Source organism: Mycteria americana, chromosome 1 (genome assembly GCF_035582795.1).
Source record: "Mycteria americana isolate JAX WOST 10 ecotype Jacksonville Zoo and Gardens chromosome 1, USCA_MyAme_1.0, whole genome shotgun sequence".
Taxonomy (NCBI): domain Eukaryota; kingdom Metazoa; phylum Chordata; class Aves; order Ciconiiformes; family Ciconiidae; genus Mycteria; species Mycteria americana.
In genome coordinates, this window is record NC_134365.1 from 128,199,483 (window position 1) to 128,217,066 (window position 17,584).

The 17,584-nt window shown below is 40.0% G+C and overlaps 1 protein-coding gene across 1 annotated transcript in view; it reads right to left on the reverse strand.

Moving 5' to 3' along the window:
- SYTL5 (synaptotagmin like 5) overlaps positions 1 to 17,340 on the reverse strand; it is a 91,919-nt gene extending 74,579 nt beyond the window's left edge. Inside the window, exons 1-2 of the mRNA XM_075491882.1 lie at positions 17,262 to 17,340; positions 15,618 to 15,716 (exon numbers count right to left, since the gene is read on the reverse strand). The gene's annotated coding sequence lies outside the window, so the exon portion shown is untranslated. The remainder of the gene's footprint in view (positions 1 to 15,617; positions 15,717 to 17,261) is intronic.
- Positions 17,341 to 17,584: the final 244 nt, after the last annotated feature.

A 17,584-nucleotide genomic window follows, 5' to 3' on the forward strand; every position in this document is an offset into this window, starting at 1 on the left:
TGATCTAGTCACAACCTACCTCCATCCTCCTTAAACGCCCTGTCTCCTGTCCAACGGGACTTGAGGCTGCTCTGGGCAGCAACCATCACGTGTAACTGTGTGCGAGATCCCTGGGGCAGTGGTCTGTAGTGCAGCACTATCACAGGAAGCTTCATCTGACATGAAGTAGAAAATGCATGGTAAAACAAGAGGATTATTTTCATTACTTACCAAGATGTTCTCACCAAAAAAAAATAAAAAGTATCTGCTTCTTTTAGCTGCAGCGATTGACTGAAATATCAGTAGATTTGCTTCATTTTTTTCCCAACAGAAGTTTCTCATCAGAAAACACCAGCAGGTATGTGCCACAGCAATGGATGAGGATTCTTCCAAAATTTCAATAGAAACTTGTTGGTAAGCCTTCAAGTTCAAATGTTTTCACTAATTTGCTGAATTAGGAGTACTCCAAAGAAGGTGCCTTGACTTTATCAAACATTTCATTTTGCAAAAAAACTCATGCCTATCAATCTGAGGTTTAGTCCACTTGATAAAATCCTGTCATTGACTTTGCTTTCTTCATGAAAGAAGAAAAATGAAATTATCTCTGAGCTTTGCAAGAGGCCTGCCGGAAGATTGCTGAGGAACTGCGGCCAGGCTGCAGAGTCAGAGAAGAGGGAACTAGCATTTAGAAGAGCAGCCGTTTGGAAAAGCATCCACCAAGCCAGTGAAACCCCCTCTGGGTTTGGGGAGAAGGGAACGCGGACCTTGCGTGTGAGTGCTTTGAATGAGGAAATGTGCATGTGGCGTGCGCGTGTGTAGGAGGTGAGAAATCCAGTCCCACGTTATTTCAGCCTGTTAGCTGCTAAGTGCTCGTTTGCCTTTCTGCAATGACAGTCTGGTGTAGTAACACTCATTAGCCACTACGCGTGACAATAACTTTCTATTTGATTTAGCAAAGCAACTGGATTCAGGTTTTAATGAAACGAAATAAGTTTGTCTTCATGCACAGCAAAGGTGTATAATCATACATTATATGACTTATCTCTACAGAGGTGTGAAAAATCTTCAGGAGATTCATCTGCCCAAGGCAGGGGGTGGGGGTGGATGTTGGACTAGAACCTTTACAGATCATCTAATGATCCCTTCCAACTCAAACCATCCTATGATTCTGTTCTATGATCTGTCTTATTTATTCTGACCTAGTCATCCCAGCCCCACTCTATAAGCAACAGAGGGAAACAGGCATTTCTAGGGCATGACTCACCTCATCTTCATAAGAAGATTTTAAAAAGGTCAGAGGAATCCTTGTCTAATAGCATCCATTTCTCTCCACTGACTGTGAAGGGGATGCAGCATGACTACCTCAAATGCAGGCATACAAAACACATAAGCAAATGCCTCCTGCTTCTCCTTTGCAGTATAAAATGAGCTGTTCACAAGGACACTTGTCCAGAAACCTACCAGAGAATATAAACAGCTTAATCAGAAAGTGGGATGAGCTCGGAGTGTTGCCTTGTTTTGTTTTTCATAAAATGCAATGCTACAATGTTTTTCTCTACAAACACCAAATAAAGCCAACAGGTCGCTTAAATCTTGCCATGAAATGCATCAGTGCGTTGTCCCAGTGTGTCTACCTCAAAATGAGCATGGCTGGGAAGTCTGCGTTTGTGAGCGTATCAGCTTCCAAAATTCTTGTGGCAGGCAGGAAAAAAACCCACAAAAATCTAGTTAGAAAATGTAATCTCACTTTCACAGGTTACACTGCTCTCTGTCTGAAGACTGGGTTGGCATCAGCTGTCAGAGTCCTGAGGATCACTTGCAGTGGGGCAGAGGAGGTAGTGGGATACGTGGAGGCTTCCCTCTGCTTCCCAAGGTGAGATTTGTAACACACATGTCTATTCAAGACAGCTCAAAGTAATAGCACAAGGTCTGTGGGGAGCAGCCACGCATATCATCTATGACCGAGGACCAGAACTGAGACCAGTGAGAAGTGCACGCTGCTGTCTGATCTTCTAGGACCCCAATGAATCCAATTAGCAACTTCAGCAAAAGCCTATACAGGCTGCCTGACAGCAGCACACACAGGATCAACATCCTTTTTCATACACTATATAACAAGCAAAGAAAAGTGACAGATTCCTCCAAAAATACTGTTCATCAAATGAAGGGAACATCTGGGATGGTGTTCTTTGCCATTTTAAAATTCTTTGCCACCTCAGCACAGCCCATCCAGTGCCTCAGATGTCTCTGTCCTGAGAAAAGGGCATGCAGCTGAAGTTGCCAGTGCTGAACAGACTGTCTGGCTTCGGTCTAGTTGCACAAAAAGCAACAGCAGAGATTTGGCAGCACAGTCTTCAACAGTGGCTAGCAAGCAGCAGCCAGGCACAGGGCTGGAGGAGTGAAGTTCAAAGCTGCACAATGGATCACTGCTTGGGAAGTGCCTCAAACTAGAAGGAAGCAGATGTACCTGCTAAAGATGATGTTATAGGACATGACAGAAGATACAGATTTCCATTGCAGAAATACCTTATGAGACTTGAGGCCTTGACCAGTCTTTGCTAGCAATCTGAATTTTTCAAATGTAAAGGCTACCTAACATACACTATACTATGATACTTTATGCTGAATATAAGAAAAGGATCACAAGCTTTCTCATCTACCCTTCTGGCCATGACCTGCCAAGGCAATTCCACAATATAATACTAGCAGGTGCTGTACAAACAGCAGGAAGACACAGAAGCCCTAAAGAAGCAGCTCCTACTCTGACAAAGACAAACCCTTAATCATTTCTCTCCACTTCAGATTCCCTTTGTTACCATGCTTGATACCTCTCTCCCTCTTGCCAGCTAGATGTGTAATTCCAGTGGCACTAGAAGAAAAAAAGTTCAAGAACCTGGAGGTGGGCTTCCAGACTTTCTACCTGTCCTAGAGCTACTCTTCCAAGCTTTGTGAAGAACAGGTGGTGGGCACAGGCAACATACTACTGGGACACTAGCTTTTAGGTGAAATGGCAAAAGAGGAATTATTCAAGAGAAAGACTGTGCAGAGCTGCACTCACAGGATATTAATCATAACTTGACCTTTCTGTAGCAGCTTTCTGCCTCCTTTTGGCCAAGATTTACTCCAGCAATCTGCATAGTAAGTGTTTTGGCCTTTTGATTGCATTTGCAATACAGACAGCTTATGCCACTTGAAACGATACCAAAAATGTATCATTATGTGAGGGTCAAACTATTCACTGGTCTGGGTTTGAGATGAAAAGCATAGCTGATGCACACTTCCAGTAGGAAATCTATGAAAGATCTTTCAGAGAGGAACAAGTCATCTCTGAGATGGCCCAGTGTATACAGAGTAGGCAGCCAAAGTTTGCCGCCATGGAAGGGATGGTGGCTCCATGTCCTCACCTGGAGAGCACATCTCTGCAAGATGATGGGGACATAGTCAGGAGATGCAAATAGTAGTATCTCTTGCCACTGCTGCTGCCTCTTGCTAACCTGCAGCAATCACCCCATCACAACCTGCCATGTAAAGCCAAGTTCCTCATTTACCAATACAGGTTTTAGAAGCTAAGGGTACATTTATGGAAGCATGGTTAATAATTTATCAGTGTGAATAGAGTTACATTTTTTCCAGTGATAAAATGCTGGATACCCATGGTCCACAGCTGAGCATTTCTCCTTACATGTCATGTGCAGCAACTATAGTTTAATAGATGCCCTCAGGGAGTATATAGGAGTGATAAGAACAGTTTTAGCTTGGGACTGTTGGAAGGTTAATAAGATTTATCTATTCAATCACTGACTCACTTAGAGCACAGAGATTTGGGGTAGGTTTTGTTATTTTCCCCACATTACTATATCAGCTTGCTGTTGCACACAGCTCATGCTCTTCAGCCTAGCAGGCACTCTCAAAAGGATTCATGTACGCACCTTATCTGGGGCAGACGAGCTTATCTTCCAAGAAAATCTGAAAAAAAAAATGCCTCCCTACATGATAAACCCAGGTAGCTCAGGAAGAGAACAGGACAGAAATTTTTCTGTGACTTATGCCAATACTACATGAAGTGATCTTCCCAGTCCATCGGGATTGAAACACCACTCACCAGCAAATACTGCCCCACATTTCCACGTGTAGACTATTGGGTACTGATAACCATTTGGGTCCCCTCAGAGACTGCAGAGGAAGAACCTGTCAGGACTGGAAGTCTATTATTTTATGACAGAAGAACAAGCCTCCCCAATTTTAAAAAAGTGCATGATTTTGACTCTACATCTTTATTCTTGCCTTTATCATTATTGCAAATCAGCATGCTCAAACACACATATTTTCGTCTTTTACTTAAAGTCCCTAAAGTAATGTTTCCAGAAACCAGAGTAAATAAATGCAAACAAAAAAGAGGTCTTGACAAAAACACTTTCTGATCATCCCAAGTTAATATTCTATAATAACTCCTGCCTTTACCACTTGTGAATATCAGTACTATTCCAACCCTCAGCAATTAAGCTTGTGTGCATGCACAAAACCCCTAGGCAATTGTTGCTATATTGTGAATGCTATTCCTGGAATTCTTCAAGAAAAAAAAAAAAAAAAAAAACCAAAAAACAACCCCTAAGCCATGAAGTCCTAGGCACAGCCTTCGGTACTACATCAGACTTTTGACTGTTCACCTTAACAACGTGTCAATTTTTATTCCGCTCACTTAGCAATATGAGAAAGTTTTAAAAATACACAACCACAAATGTTATTTTCCACAGGACTCCTGTTCCATTCAAGACACAGGAAAGATAATGGCAAGGCAGCTGCCCAAAATTTCTTCCAAGTTTCACCATTCAGCATACAGAATTAATAGAAGACTTGACTTTTTCTATCATACATGTATACGTGTATCCAAGTACCTTACAAACACTGATCTATATAGTATTTTTGATGTATTATCTTAAGTTTTAGACAGAAAAGCAAAATCCTTTAAGTTAATGACAGGACAGGAAGGGAAACACTTTGGTAATTTAATGTATCTTGATGGCTGGACACTCCAGTTACAGACAGCCTGATTTTTCAAGTATATTGAGCATCCATAATCCCATATGATTTTAAAGAAACTTATGGACTTCCAGCACCTTTGAGTACCAGGCCCTGATGTATAAAATACTTCACCTTGTTAGAGACCAAGAACACTTCACTCATCCTCTTTTTTCCTTGCAAAGACTTCCCTATGCCCTCCAAAAAGCCACAAAACAGCTTTTCATGGGAAAAAAACCCCACATTTATCCATTACATTTTTTTTTTATATTATATATATATGCACACATACACACACCGTTGCAGAACTGTAGAGCAATGATTCTATTTAATATAAAGTGACAGTGACACAGGTAAACTGTTAAACTGGAAAACCAGTTATAAGCAACATTATTAGGTTTCTATATTCAAACTTAACAGAGCATCTAAAATCAACTGGCAATCTGAAACTGTTCTCTGCAACATTTGTTTCAAAGCAGCAGCACTATTGTAAAACTAATCATTTCCAACAAAAGGATAGCAAGAGACACTAAGAAAGTCAGTCCCGGGAGCTAAATGGCCTTTCCAGCTGTGAGATGACATCTTCTTGGAGGACATTAAGGAATACATATTTCTATAAGCTTTTTTTATATAAGCTTTTAAATAAAAGATGCAAAAACAAACCCCCCAAAATCACAGTAAAGTTAGAGTGAATGTAATTAGGGCTGTATAATGCACAAGACAAAGCAGTAAAATCCAGCTAATAACGTACATTACAGTTTCAAACTGCTGTTTGAAAGCCAAAAATATAACCAGGAGCTAACAACATAAATAACATAGCTTTGTCTTTGCCACACATAATCTACTGAATGAAAGCACAGCCTCGTAAAGAACACACCTCAGGCTATTAAAAGTGTATCAAAAGGATAAAATATTCTCCTCCAATCTGAGGGGATTGTACTTAGTAACAGATTACTGAATCTTTTACTTCTTAACCGCTTCAAACTTAACCCAAAAAACTACAGACCAACCCCAACAACAACAGAGGCTAGCCTGATCCCTTTTATCAACCTGCACTCTCTCTGTAGGGATAATTCAGCGTTAAATACTTGTTAAAAGTAATATCTGAAGACAACGGTGTCTTTAGTACTTTAACCCATTACTAAGAAAACGGCAAGATTTTAATGAAATAGTAGATTAGATCACCCTTAGAAAGGGCAGTTCCTTCCCCTCTTAAATAATGAGTCCTAAAACCTCTACATTTTAGATTCACAGCCTTCCTCCCTCCACTCCTTCACCTCTTAAATCTGTAAATAAACTACCTGTACCAATACTGATAGTCTCTTAAAAATGGAAGCACGGTACATTTCAAAACAATACAGAACGGCAGATGGAAGAACTTTCTAATTGAATTCAGTATTGTTGAGCAGCCCGTTTGATCGCGCAACTCTGCAGCGCAGTTATGCCAGTCCATAGGTCAAACACAGTATGAATTCAAGCATTCGCAGAGGGACCACAGGATGCAGAGCTGTTTGCATATAACATCCTCAGTAAGGTTTCCTGCCGTAAGGAAACATGTGGTGTTCAAGCTAGGAACACCACTCCATTAAACGACAACAACAACAGTTTAAGCTTTCCTTGAATTAAGTTAGAGCTAGAAAACTTTCTTTGGTGCATAGCAGGGGGAAGAGGGAAGAGAAAAGGGGTGCAGGTCGAAATGTACTTTCCTATGAAAAGGATCAATCTTTAGATCATTGCATTTTATCACCAAGAAATGATTAACTTTGATATATTTTGGCCACGTTACCCAGTCGATTTGGTAAACTAATAAACAGATACACTTAAAGTTTAATTATACGACAGTAATGATCACTAAAATCTGTGGAAAATGAGCGGATGGTCTCTCTCTACTATATAGTTCAACGTTGCTAGCAGTACACCAAAAGACTGCGTGCCCAAAGATATGGAAGTTCAACCAGCTGCAAAAAGAAATAAAAAAACTTGCAGGACTGGTGTGCACAGAGTGGTGATGATGTATTTTTCCCTTTTTCATGCTACAATAGGATTCAAATGTCCCACCGCTGCAATGGGCTATGGGCGCTACAGAAAACCTTAGGGAATGAATTTTTTAGTTTCACATGCATCGGTACAAAAAGTTATAACAAGATGCGCTCCATTATGTTCATGAAAATCCAAACCACAGTTAAGGCTCTTATGCAAGGCTTACTCACTCACAATTCTTCCAGTGTCACCTTAAAAATCACATTTTCTGCATACAGCTTGAATGCAGATGCCACATAAATTCCCACAAAAAGGAATTAAGTTACTTCTTTATAGCGATGACCTCATTTCTCAACAGCAGCAACCTTTTCTGAGGGGAATTTTACCATCAGAGATGCAGACCTGTCAAACCTCATCTATAAGATTCATTCAACTCGCATCTTAGGCTCCCTTATTGTTATGTCTTCTTCACAGCAACACAAGTGCTTTCCCCCAGTTCGTGAACTTCCATGAACAAACGGAGCTGGTCAGCTCATCACACACCTGGCAGATGAGGTAATGGGAGGGGATAAAAATCTATTGTGCTGCACCACAACTTAGCATCCCTCCTGGTCATAACCCACTAGGAAGCCCAAGCCCCAGGTGTAGTTTCCTTGTGCTGATCCAATCCTTCCAAACGACCTGACGTGCACGGGAAGCATCCATCCCACAGCTCACGGCAGAGCTATGTGTTCCTGGGACACGACAACAGGCAACAAGCCTGCACATCAGAAGAAGAGAAACCAGAGGTTTGGAGATGGCCTGGCCCAAGGACACCTTGCCTGCAAAACCTGATTTGTTTCACCGGGCCAGACTAGCATCTCCCTGGGCTTGTAGGCAGATCAAGGAGAGGCTGTCTCTGGCTAATCACTGAGGAGCTGGATGGGAGATGATCTCACCCGTGGGATGTTCTCCTCATTGTTTGTGAAGGGAGTAAGCCAGGATACTGAAAAATACTGTGTTTAAATAAAAGTTAAAAAAAAAAAAAAAAAAGCTTAATTGTTTATACACAGTCCAAATGTTTGGAAACAGGGAAGTCCTACCCATGAAGGGAAAAGGAGAGGCACAGTTAGATTTCCAGGTCTCTAGGTGTGGACTAAAACTGGTTTAATAAATGAATCCACTGATCCTAGACGTATTGAGTACAGGCCTTATTGCTGTTACAAACCACCTGACAAGAAGATTACTCACGACCTATTGTGGAGACAAAGGGAAGAGAAGTATATGAATGCTTTTAGACACTGGAACACTCCAGCCTGGAGAAGTAGATGAGAAATCAGGATTAAGTGACCGCTTAATTGCTAGACACAGATTACTCAGATTACTCATTTTCCATGCTGCTGCAGAATTGAGCAAGTAGGACTCAGACTGTCAAGTTCACCAGAACACTGGGAAATACATAATACTTATACGCGTTTACGTATATAATATCACATGAAACTATTCTCAAAATCCATCCATCAATTTACCTGCTCTAACATCTTGCTTGTATTGAGCTCTCTGAAATTTTCATCAGCTTTTCAAATATTGTCTTCTCCTCTAGTAGCAGACAAACCTTACTACAATTAGTTTAAAGGCATTTAAAGATAAGAAAGGTTTAATATTACTTGGCTCTCTCTAACTCTTCAATCAGATTGTATCCCCTCAGTAATTTATTCTAGAAACTTCTAAAATAAGAGTTCCATCTATACAAGTAATTTCCATGTAAATTATTATAAAATCCCAAAATTCTTGGGAAGTTTCTTAAATGCTTTTGTTCTGTGATACATTGTCATGTAAATCACCAGTTCACCACTGCTCATGAGAATCTCTATCACCATGCAAAAATATGAAAAGCAATAATCCTCCGAGAGGAACAGCAGACTGCTACTAAGAAGAAACTGTTTCCGCTGCATGTAAACCGCAGCGAATCTCTTAGCTTCTCTACACTGCAGCTCCCAGCCTACACAGGGAGAAGCCCTTCTCTTGCCTCCAGAGGTTATCTCAAGGAAAAATACATCAAGGATCACAAGGCTCACTGATATTATGGGTATACCAGACATTTGACTAAAATGCACTCAGTATGTCAAATTGCTAATGTCCTCCATTTATTTTCTCTGGCAAATAGGGTCCCTTCTTTCTTGGTCTGCATATAATGTTAGATGGGCCAGGAAGCCTCTCCATTAAAAACTAACCAATATTTTTTTCCATTATAAAAGGTCATTTTTCTAACAACTTTGCCAAGTTATCTATCAGAGATTAAGTTTTCCATGGTACTCACATTGATGGTTTGGGACATATTTTAGCTAAAGTTTCTGAAAAGAGCAAGGAAAACACCCACTACATTGCTCTTACTTTGTCATAGGTGTAACAATTTCCATTTTCACAAATTCATATACAAGTTGTAGGACAGGGACTTCAAACTTAACAAACAGGATAGGGAGTATTTCTATCAGGGAATATCTTTTTGCAGACACTGTTAAAATTTATCTGGTTAAAATCACATTTTAAGCTTGTGGAGGAAGGCATAGCTCGTACAAGTTTGATCAAGACTTGCTAGAGCTATCAAATACATGAAGATAGAAATTTCCTAAGGGTCAAATTTGGCCTAATTTGGGGAGAATGGGAAGGAAAAGAAAAACAAACAACAAAAACACCACAAAGTAAAAGAAATACAAAATGAAAAACACCCTATGTGCAAGGCATACTGGGCAATCTGATCTATAAGAATTGCTGGTTATGCCACTTATAATACGTCCAAATCAACTAATTCTGGTAAGGGTGAGAACACCCTTACCAGAAGGGAGGGTCTTTCAAGACTTTTCCATAAACATCTGTGTCATCCCTTAAGCAATGAAATTCAAGTTTCTGGAACAGCTGAAACTATTTGCTCAGCAAAAAGAAGGTACACTACACACCAAAACAAATAATTAATTTGATGACTTTCTTGTCTAAGTCAATACTATAAATGGTTAAATGTTAATTAAATGGGTGGATTGAGAGAGCAAGCATTGAAAGCTAAGACTAATACCCTGGGGTATCAGTATAGAAACAACTCCATTCAGGAGGTATCACAACATTTAGAAAGCTTGCTTTCATTATTAGATTTCTATCAGGTCTATTAATTGCAGTAGTCCAGATACAGACTTGACTGAGAAAGCATAGGGGCACTGGTTCCATTTAGTTGTGGAGTTATGGAGAATCGTGGGGAGGATAATGAAGGTATTATTCAGTATTTGCCCCATTCCTTCTGTTCTTTCATAGTCAGAAACACCAGCCTCGCTGGACCTTTTTCCTGACCTAATGCGAGTGCTCTTACGCTTTGCTGTCAGAGGACATGAAAAACTGCACCAGCACAGGTGATGAAACCTCATTGCAAAATACCACGGTTAATGGTTACAAGCCTTAAGATACTATTCTGCTGGTTTCAGCTTGGCTGACTGCTCTCCTTCAGTAAGGGGTAACCCATCTTCTGGTTTTTTTGGTCCCAGCTTTTTGTTCGCCACACCCCTACCCCCCGTGAGGTCTCCAGACACACATATACTTGCAGTCTTTTAGTGTGGGGAAGGTGTAACTCTATTTTGGTAAAGTAGTTGCTCTGTCCCTAGTGCTCTACTGGAATAAAAGAGTGAAGAACTATTGTACTGGGGGTTGGAAAAGGGACTCTAAGGGTGAAATAATTAGAGCTGTGAAAAATTATCTGGTTTTGCTAGAGCTTGAGGCAATTATTTTCTTCGTGTTTCAGCCGTTGTGACTGCAACAATCATTCTGTTCAAACTCACTCTAGAATAAACCTACTCAAACCCATTCAGTACAGGTTTTGCTCCAATCCAGAACCACCACAAACCTTGGAAAGCCTACTTTGATTTTCAAGCTTGTCATTAAAATCTGCCCCCATGAACATGCGCATATCTCAGTTTCACATTATTGGAGTTTTCATTGAGATTGAGAACTACCAGCCTCCAGTTCTGCTACTAGCCTCCAGCAGATTTCCAGATGTGCAGGCGTGTGCATATGAGTGAGTGTTGATGTGTGTGAGGGAATTAACCATTTAAATTTGTGTCTGGAAGGACACTAAAAGGACTCCCCCCATCCGTCGTGCCAGACATAATTCTTCATGAGAACAAAGAGCCCAGTTTAAAGTGCTTTAAATACAGCATCCAGCTCCTCTGGTAATATAAACGCATATGGCTCTGTTGAAGGAAAAAGAATTGTCATTATATTGTTCAGTTGGGTTCAGTTTGGTTCAGCTCCATTCTTAGTTTCCCTCAAACTCAACACTTTAATACCATGTTTTGTTACAATGGTTAGAGAAAAATAAAAGCTCTCTGGTAGCCAGGGAGTTGCAATAAACCAGCACAGTCCCTGAGCACATTAAAGCATACTCTTCCTCTGCTAGAATCACTGGACACCTTTTTAGCCAAAGACTACCAAAAAGCGTAATTGGTAAAATTTCTGTTTATTTCTAGAGAATCCTAGACATCCCAAGTACCACACAACATTTAATTACAACACTGTCATGATCATTACTGCTCAACAGCTTCTATACATTGTCTCATGCTGATCTTCCATTTACGTTTCTTTATATCATAGGGTTTCAAAACACAGTTGGAGAAGCCAGCCTCTACTGCTGAAGATCATACTGTTACACTGCAACAAAACCCACAGGCAGAAAGCCAGAATTATGCTGTACTATGCTCTGTATTTATGGATCAACATCCTCAAATTCCAGCAGGTATTAACCAGAGGTGCAGCAGTAATAAGTCAGGTGGATCACCACTGTGGGATTCCTTAAATAATAAAAGAAAAGTTGTAATGCATTAATAGTCAATGCAAAGAATATGGTCATGGTCCCTTAATTTAAGGATGCAGAAATTTTATAATACAAAAGTAATTGGCATCTGGCTAATTCAGAAACATTTGCTTGAATGCAGACTCTGACGAACTGAAAGATTCTCCTTGTTTTTAGGGACCCATGCACTTGGCCCATTTTCTTTTTGCACTATCCATATTCACCAGTAAACAAAGAATATCATACCACAGGGAGTACACTTTAATATTAGAGGTATTTTCCATTGCTATTTTAAGATATTCTTTCAAAAGAGCAAGTTCCTGTCTATGCTACGTAGTTTTTAAAACGAACTACAAGCTGCTTAGGTATACTAGGTCCTTCAGAACTAAACAGAGAAACGCACTGGGAGGCAAAAAGAAAATCTTTCTAAACCACAAAACACAGACTGTTAATTGTCTCCTGCTTATTCCCTCCTGCCCCTTGAGACATGATATTGCATAAGCCTTCTGCTGCTACTCTTTTGCCTAAAAACTGCTATTTGGGTATGCATGTTAGTATTACAGTAAAGGAAGACACCGTACGATCCTATAAGGGATGCCAGAGTTATCCCCAGGAATCCAAATACAGCACACTTTTAAGACATCATATATGTATTTTTACTGCTTTCCTTCCCAGAACGTTGTTCAAATATCTGCTTACATTACTGAAATAAGAATGTCTTGCTATTTATTTTATCCTTTATGATTAACAGGTCTTCTGATTTTCCTCCCCAAAACAAAAAAAAAAGTGGAAAGATAACAATGGGGGACCTTACATTCACAGCAAGGCTCAAGAATATTTGCAGTAATGGAAAGAAAGCTTTCAGCCTTCTCTCACATAATTTATGCACTAATTGTTACTTCGCTGTATTATTACTTCGAGTATTACTTTGTTGCTGTCCTCGGGCGTAACTGTCTGAAGACATTTGCGTAGTTATCTAACAAAAAATTCTGTTTGTGAATTAACTTGAGAGCTTTCTATGTATATGAACATAGACGTATTCATTCTTCTTGAATAAAGCTACAGCTTTCATGCTATACAGCCTACAGTTAAACTCTCACGTTGAACTTCTGAGTGTCTTTTATTGTCTTGACCCATTTCATGCTTGTGCTCTCCTCCCTTCGAGGTCAGAGGGACGCAGCCACCCGGGGGCACGCAGCAGACCCCAGCATGTTCTCTGCCCACCATCACTGCACCTTCACCTGATGCAACGAGACGACAGGAGGGACAGAAGCTGTCTGAAGCCAAAAGGGGAAAACCACGCTGTCATTTTTCCTCCAGCTTCAGCTTGCACCTATGTCAGTGAAAATTATCTCCACTGTAAAATCAGTGACGACGGTAAGACGAGCAGCTCCGCTCCATTTAGTGATCCCCGTCTTGTCACTGATTATTTTGTCACTTGAATTCCCTATTGAAAAAAGAACGTCACACCCCCAGCTCTGTGAAGCTGCCATGTGGTGATGCGTTACTCTGTCCCTCTTGCCATTCCTCTGTTCCTCAAACGTCACAATGAAAAACTTCAACCTGGTCTCATTCCCTCACCATTAACAAGAACCAGAAGGTCAAAAGGGGCATTTTTGAGAATGTCAAAAATAAAGGCATTTTTGAGAATTTCAAAAAAGTGCAAGTTTATACTTCAGGTGCAGTCTACTTCCAAGCAGAATCAGACAGATTGTATCAAATCAAAAGACAGGAGTATCAAATGAGACTTTGATTACCTCTAGCTTTTGAGCATAGGGCAATCAAAAAAACATGTACTGCACACAGTACTTACAATAAACTATTCCACCATAAACAGCTTGTGCAATTAAAGTTCTCTCTTTTTTTATTAATTCATGGGGTTTTCAAATTTGAGATCAGCTGTTTGTGTGCTAGTGATACAAATTAACACACACGCCCCCCAAACAAACTTGCAATCCACGCTATATCGTCTGACGGCTATGTTTTTGGTATCAAATGAAATATGACGTTGCCCAGATTTAAGGTTAAGAAACAGTTATTGCTTTTCTAACATTAAAGGGAGAAAGGTCAGGCTAATAAAACATCATTTGTGATATTGCTATGCATTTTAAGGTGGCACGCTACAGACGTAGTGAGTCTCTGAATTGATCCGCAGTATGTTTAAAATTAAGTTAACGAAATTATCTCTAGTAACAGTACTGACTGCGATCAAACTCATCAGAAGCAAACATGTGAATGGGTGCAGAGGTTCAATGAATGAAAGCCAGAACCTTCACAATGGGAGCGGGCACAGCAATGGGCCAGAAGAAAGACTGCACTTGCTCAGAATGAGGACGTTTAGCTAGGACACTTCAGTAAAGCAGTAGAAGGCAAAGACTTTTAAAGCAAGATAAGAGAAACCCACAGCTCTTTTTTTGCTTTTATGCAGGAGCGAGTCCTTCAATCTTGAGTCTGGGAGAGAAAGAGCAATCTTCAGAAGGTGGCAAACTGTTTGGAAAACGATTCTACACCACTATCTTTGAACCAGAGGTCTTACTCTTAAGTGTAAAAGCATCAAATATGTAGAGTACTCCTAAATATCCCCAAGGCTTAACTCTGTTCTGAAAAGTCATGAACTTAAAACCAGTACCTTGTGACTGATTTACAAGTTTTACTACTTGATGTTTTGCATGCCTGGTTCATGCAGGGAGGTTGTAACTGAGTTTCCTTTCCTCACACAGGAGATACACTACTACTAGAACACCGTTCAAAGCAGAAAAAGGGTTCTGTCCAGGCTTGTGCCTCAAGTAAAACCATCTACAATCTCACTGGAAGCTGAAGGATGTGGACAGTGAACACAAATCCTTTGGAACATTTCTTTTCCCTCGTTTTCCTCAAAACTCAACTTTACTCTGAAAAATGACAACATTAGAAACACATGTAGCAATCATCAGCATTATCCCCACTAAATTAGTGAGAAGGCTTTTGCAGGTATCAATGGTTCATGTCTTCCATCAAGCCTAAAGCTGAATGCTTAATTGCTTTTACTTCCAAACACAGTCTTTTCGTATTCGGAAACATGGTGTGGCAAACTGACATTAAAACATTTGCACAAAATTAATCAGAAGTGAGCTCATAATTTCAATTCAGATATAAAGAATATTACACTAATTATTTAAACACTTACTTGAGAATGTGCACTTTCAAAACTCATGCCCCACAAATCATTTTGACATGTTTCTGCTCCCTTCCACAACAGAAATGAAATGTCATTGGCAAGGTCATGGTTCAAAGTGATTTCAGGGCAAACAGCAAATTCCTGCCACACCAGAGATTGTCTCATAAAAAAAAAATATCTTAAGGAAAGGTTTGATCACAGGGGACTTGTACCTTATCATGGATGATCCTGTTTAAACAATTCCCTTAAAGATTCTCACAATCATAACCAAAACCAACCCCTGCCTAAAGACATTCAGGAAAAACAGGAAATCCAAAGGAATATGATTTCTAGTGTGAAATGCTGGCAGCCCAAATATTGGGAGAATGCACAGTTAAATTCACCTAAATGGCCTCCATTCAGGTTCTGCACTTAGAAAAGCCAAAGCCAGACAAATGTGCACTACTGAAAGCACAGGCTTTACAAATATACCAGCAGCACCATGGCATGCAGAATTCCTCACACCCATCCTTCAGGGCACTCCTTACTCACCCCAGCACCAGCCAGATGATGCTTTTGTTTGTACAGGTTACTCATACTTCTCCACCTTTCTTTGCTTCCGTAATAACTTCACAGCAGAAACAGAAAGCACCAGGAGGTATAGCCTTCTCCCTTATTAGTTTTCAGTCTTACCTAATAAATCATTATTCTCCAGCGCGCTAATAAAAAAATTTTTCTTCTCCTGACTGCATCCTACTTGTCCATATTGTTCTGACAGCAAGGGTTTCAAAACTAGACAGGGTTAAAAACAACAGTCCCATTAAAAACTTAGCTATGGGTTCATTTTTCCCCTCCAAAACTTAACATTGGTAATAACAATGGAGAGGGCTCTAATCTAGATAGAGATGCCAACAGTTAATAGACATTTTCACTACTATATCATCTTAGTCTACTTAAAATATATCTATAGAGCAAAGGGAGAGAAATACTCCTGGAGATAAGTATATACTTGTACTTTAACTCCAGAGCATGACAAAAGTTAAAGAAGCCGGTTTATAGTTGGCAACTGTGAAAAATGTTACAGAAACAACAGCTAGTGTAGAAAAAGCTGTTAGAAAAAGTGCCTTCTGCAATGCAACGTATCATTGCAGGCAGTCATCTTGCAATTGTTTACTATTAATCTCCAATGTAAAACCCACATATGTTTCGAACCTACGGGTTTCTAGAATACTCACTTTCATCACAGCCCAGTCTTCTGGATTACTTTACACAAGATGAAGATTCCCCATTCCCAATACAAATCTCATGTTCTCGCCTGTCCACGTTAACACACTCCATAATGCAGTTAGTACTATTGCTGCGCTAATGCCTACAGTGAATGGACGCTAATTCCTACACCATATCTTTATTTAACTGAATCTATGACTGACGCTTCTCTTCGCCTTCTGAAGTCACATGTGCGTATAAGCACTTGGCATCCTTGGCATCATTAGCCTTTTTATTACCTTAAGCAGGTTTAATATTGCGAGAACGGGAATTCAGTTCCTTATTTCCTCCATTTTTCTCTTTCCCAACGCATCAGGCACTAGGGATTTTGTGCAAAGGCTCGGGAAAAGGAATGATGTTTTAGAAGTGATATTAAGTACCTCTCTTCCTAAGTCTGACCTTTTCTACAGTTCTGCAATGCCCCCAGTAGTAATGAGACAAGCTCAGATTCAACCCATATACAATTGCTCAAAAAGCCATCAACCATGCCATGTAGTAGCTGCAAAAGAAAAATATCATCTCCAAAGGACAAATGTGCTTTCTCCCAGAAATCTGTCTAATAGCAGAATCCTTGCAAACCATGTTCCCATGGTCATGGACATTTGCTTCCATAGTATTCAGATAATACCCTGCAAGTTCTGTACCATACATACAAAAAAAAACATTTCCTTCAAGCTCCACTCTCCTGTTCAACCCTTGGAAACGCCTTCGTGCTGTATACAATTCCTGCGTTGTCCCCATCCTTGCAGTATGTTATATAAAAACTTGGAGACGTTTATGCTGCAAACATGTTGTCCTCTCATCTGCTGACACACTGCTACTTCCAGTTTGCAAGGCTGTACAGGTCAAAGGTATTAGTCTAATCCAAAAGTTGCCAGAGTCCCCATGGACAGACACTAAGAAGTTCAGCTGCATTCAGATCCCAAGTCATCCCAACGCATAATGCAATCACTCCTAAAAGCACAGTCCGCCTCACATGAAATGGCTGTGGTGAAAGGTAACTGCTCACAAAAAAAGCTATGACAAATTCATCTGGAGCCAAGATACAGAGCAACTGAAAAGAGAACTTACATGTCAACAATGAGGGGTGCCCCAGGGAATTTAAATATTCCAGAGATGTATTGAAGTGAAGATGCAGAGCAACTCTCTTAAAAATAAATAAACAAAAAGCTCATTTAAAGGGATTCCTGTTAATACTCATTTGTGGAATACAGTACAAACCACCATGGAATTTTGTTTCATTTCTGATATCCATTTACGTTTCTAAGCAATACAAAAAGCATACCCAGGGAAAAGTTACAGTGAAAATAAAAAGGTACAGATTACAGTAATTGAATTATGAAGAATTTTCAGCGCAGGCTGAGGTAAAGATAAAAAAACCCAGCCAAATTCAG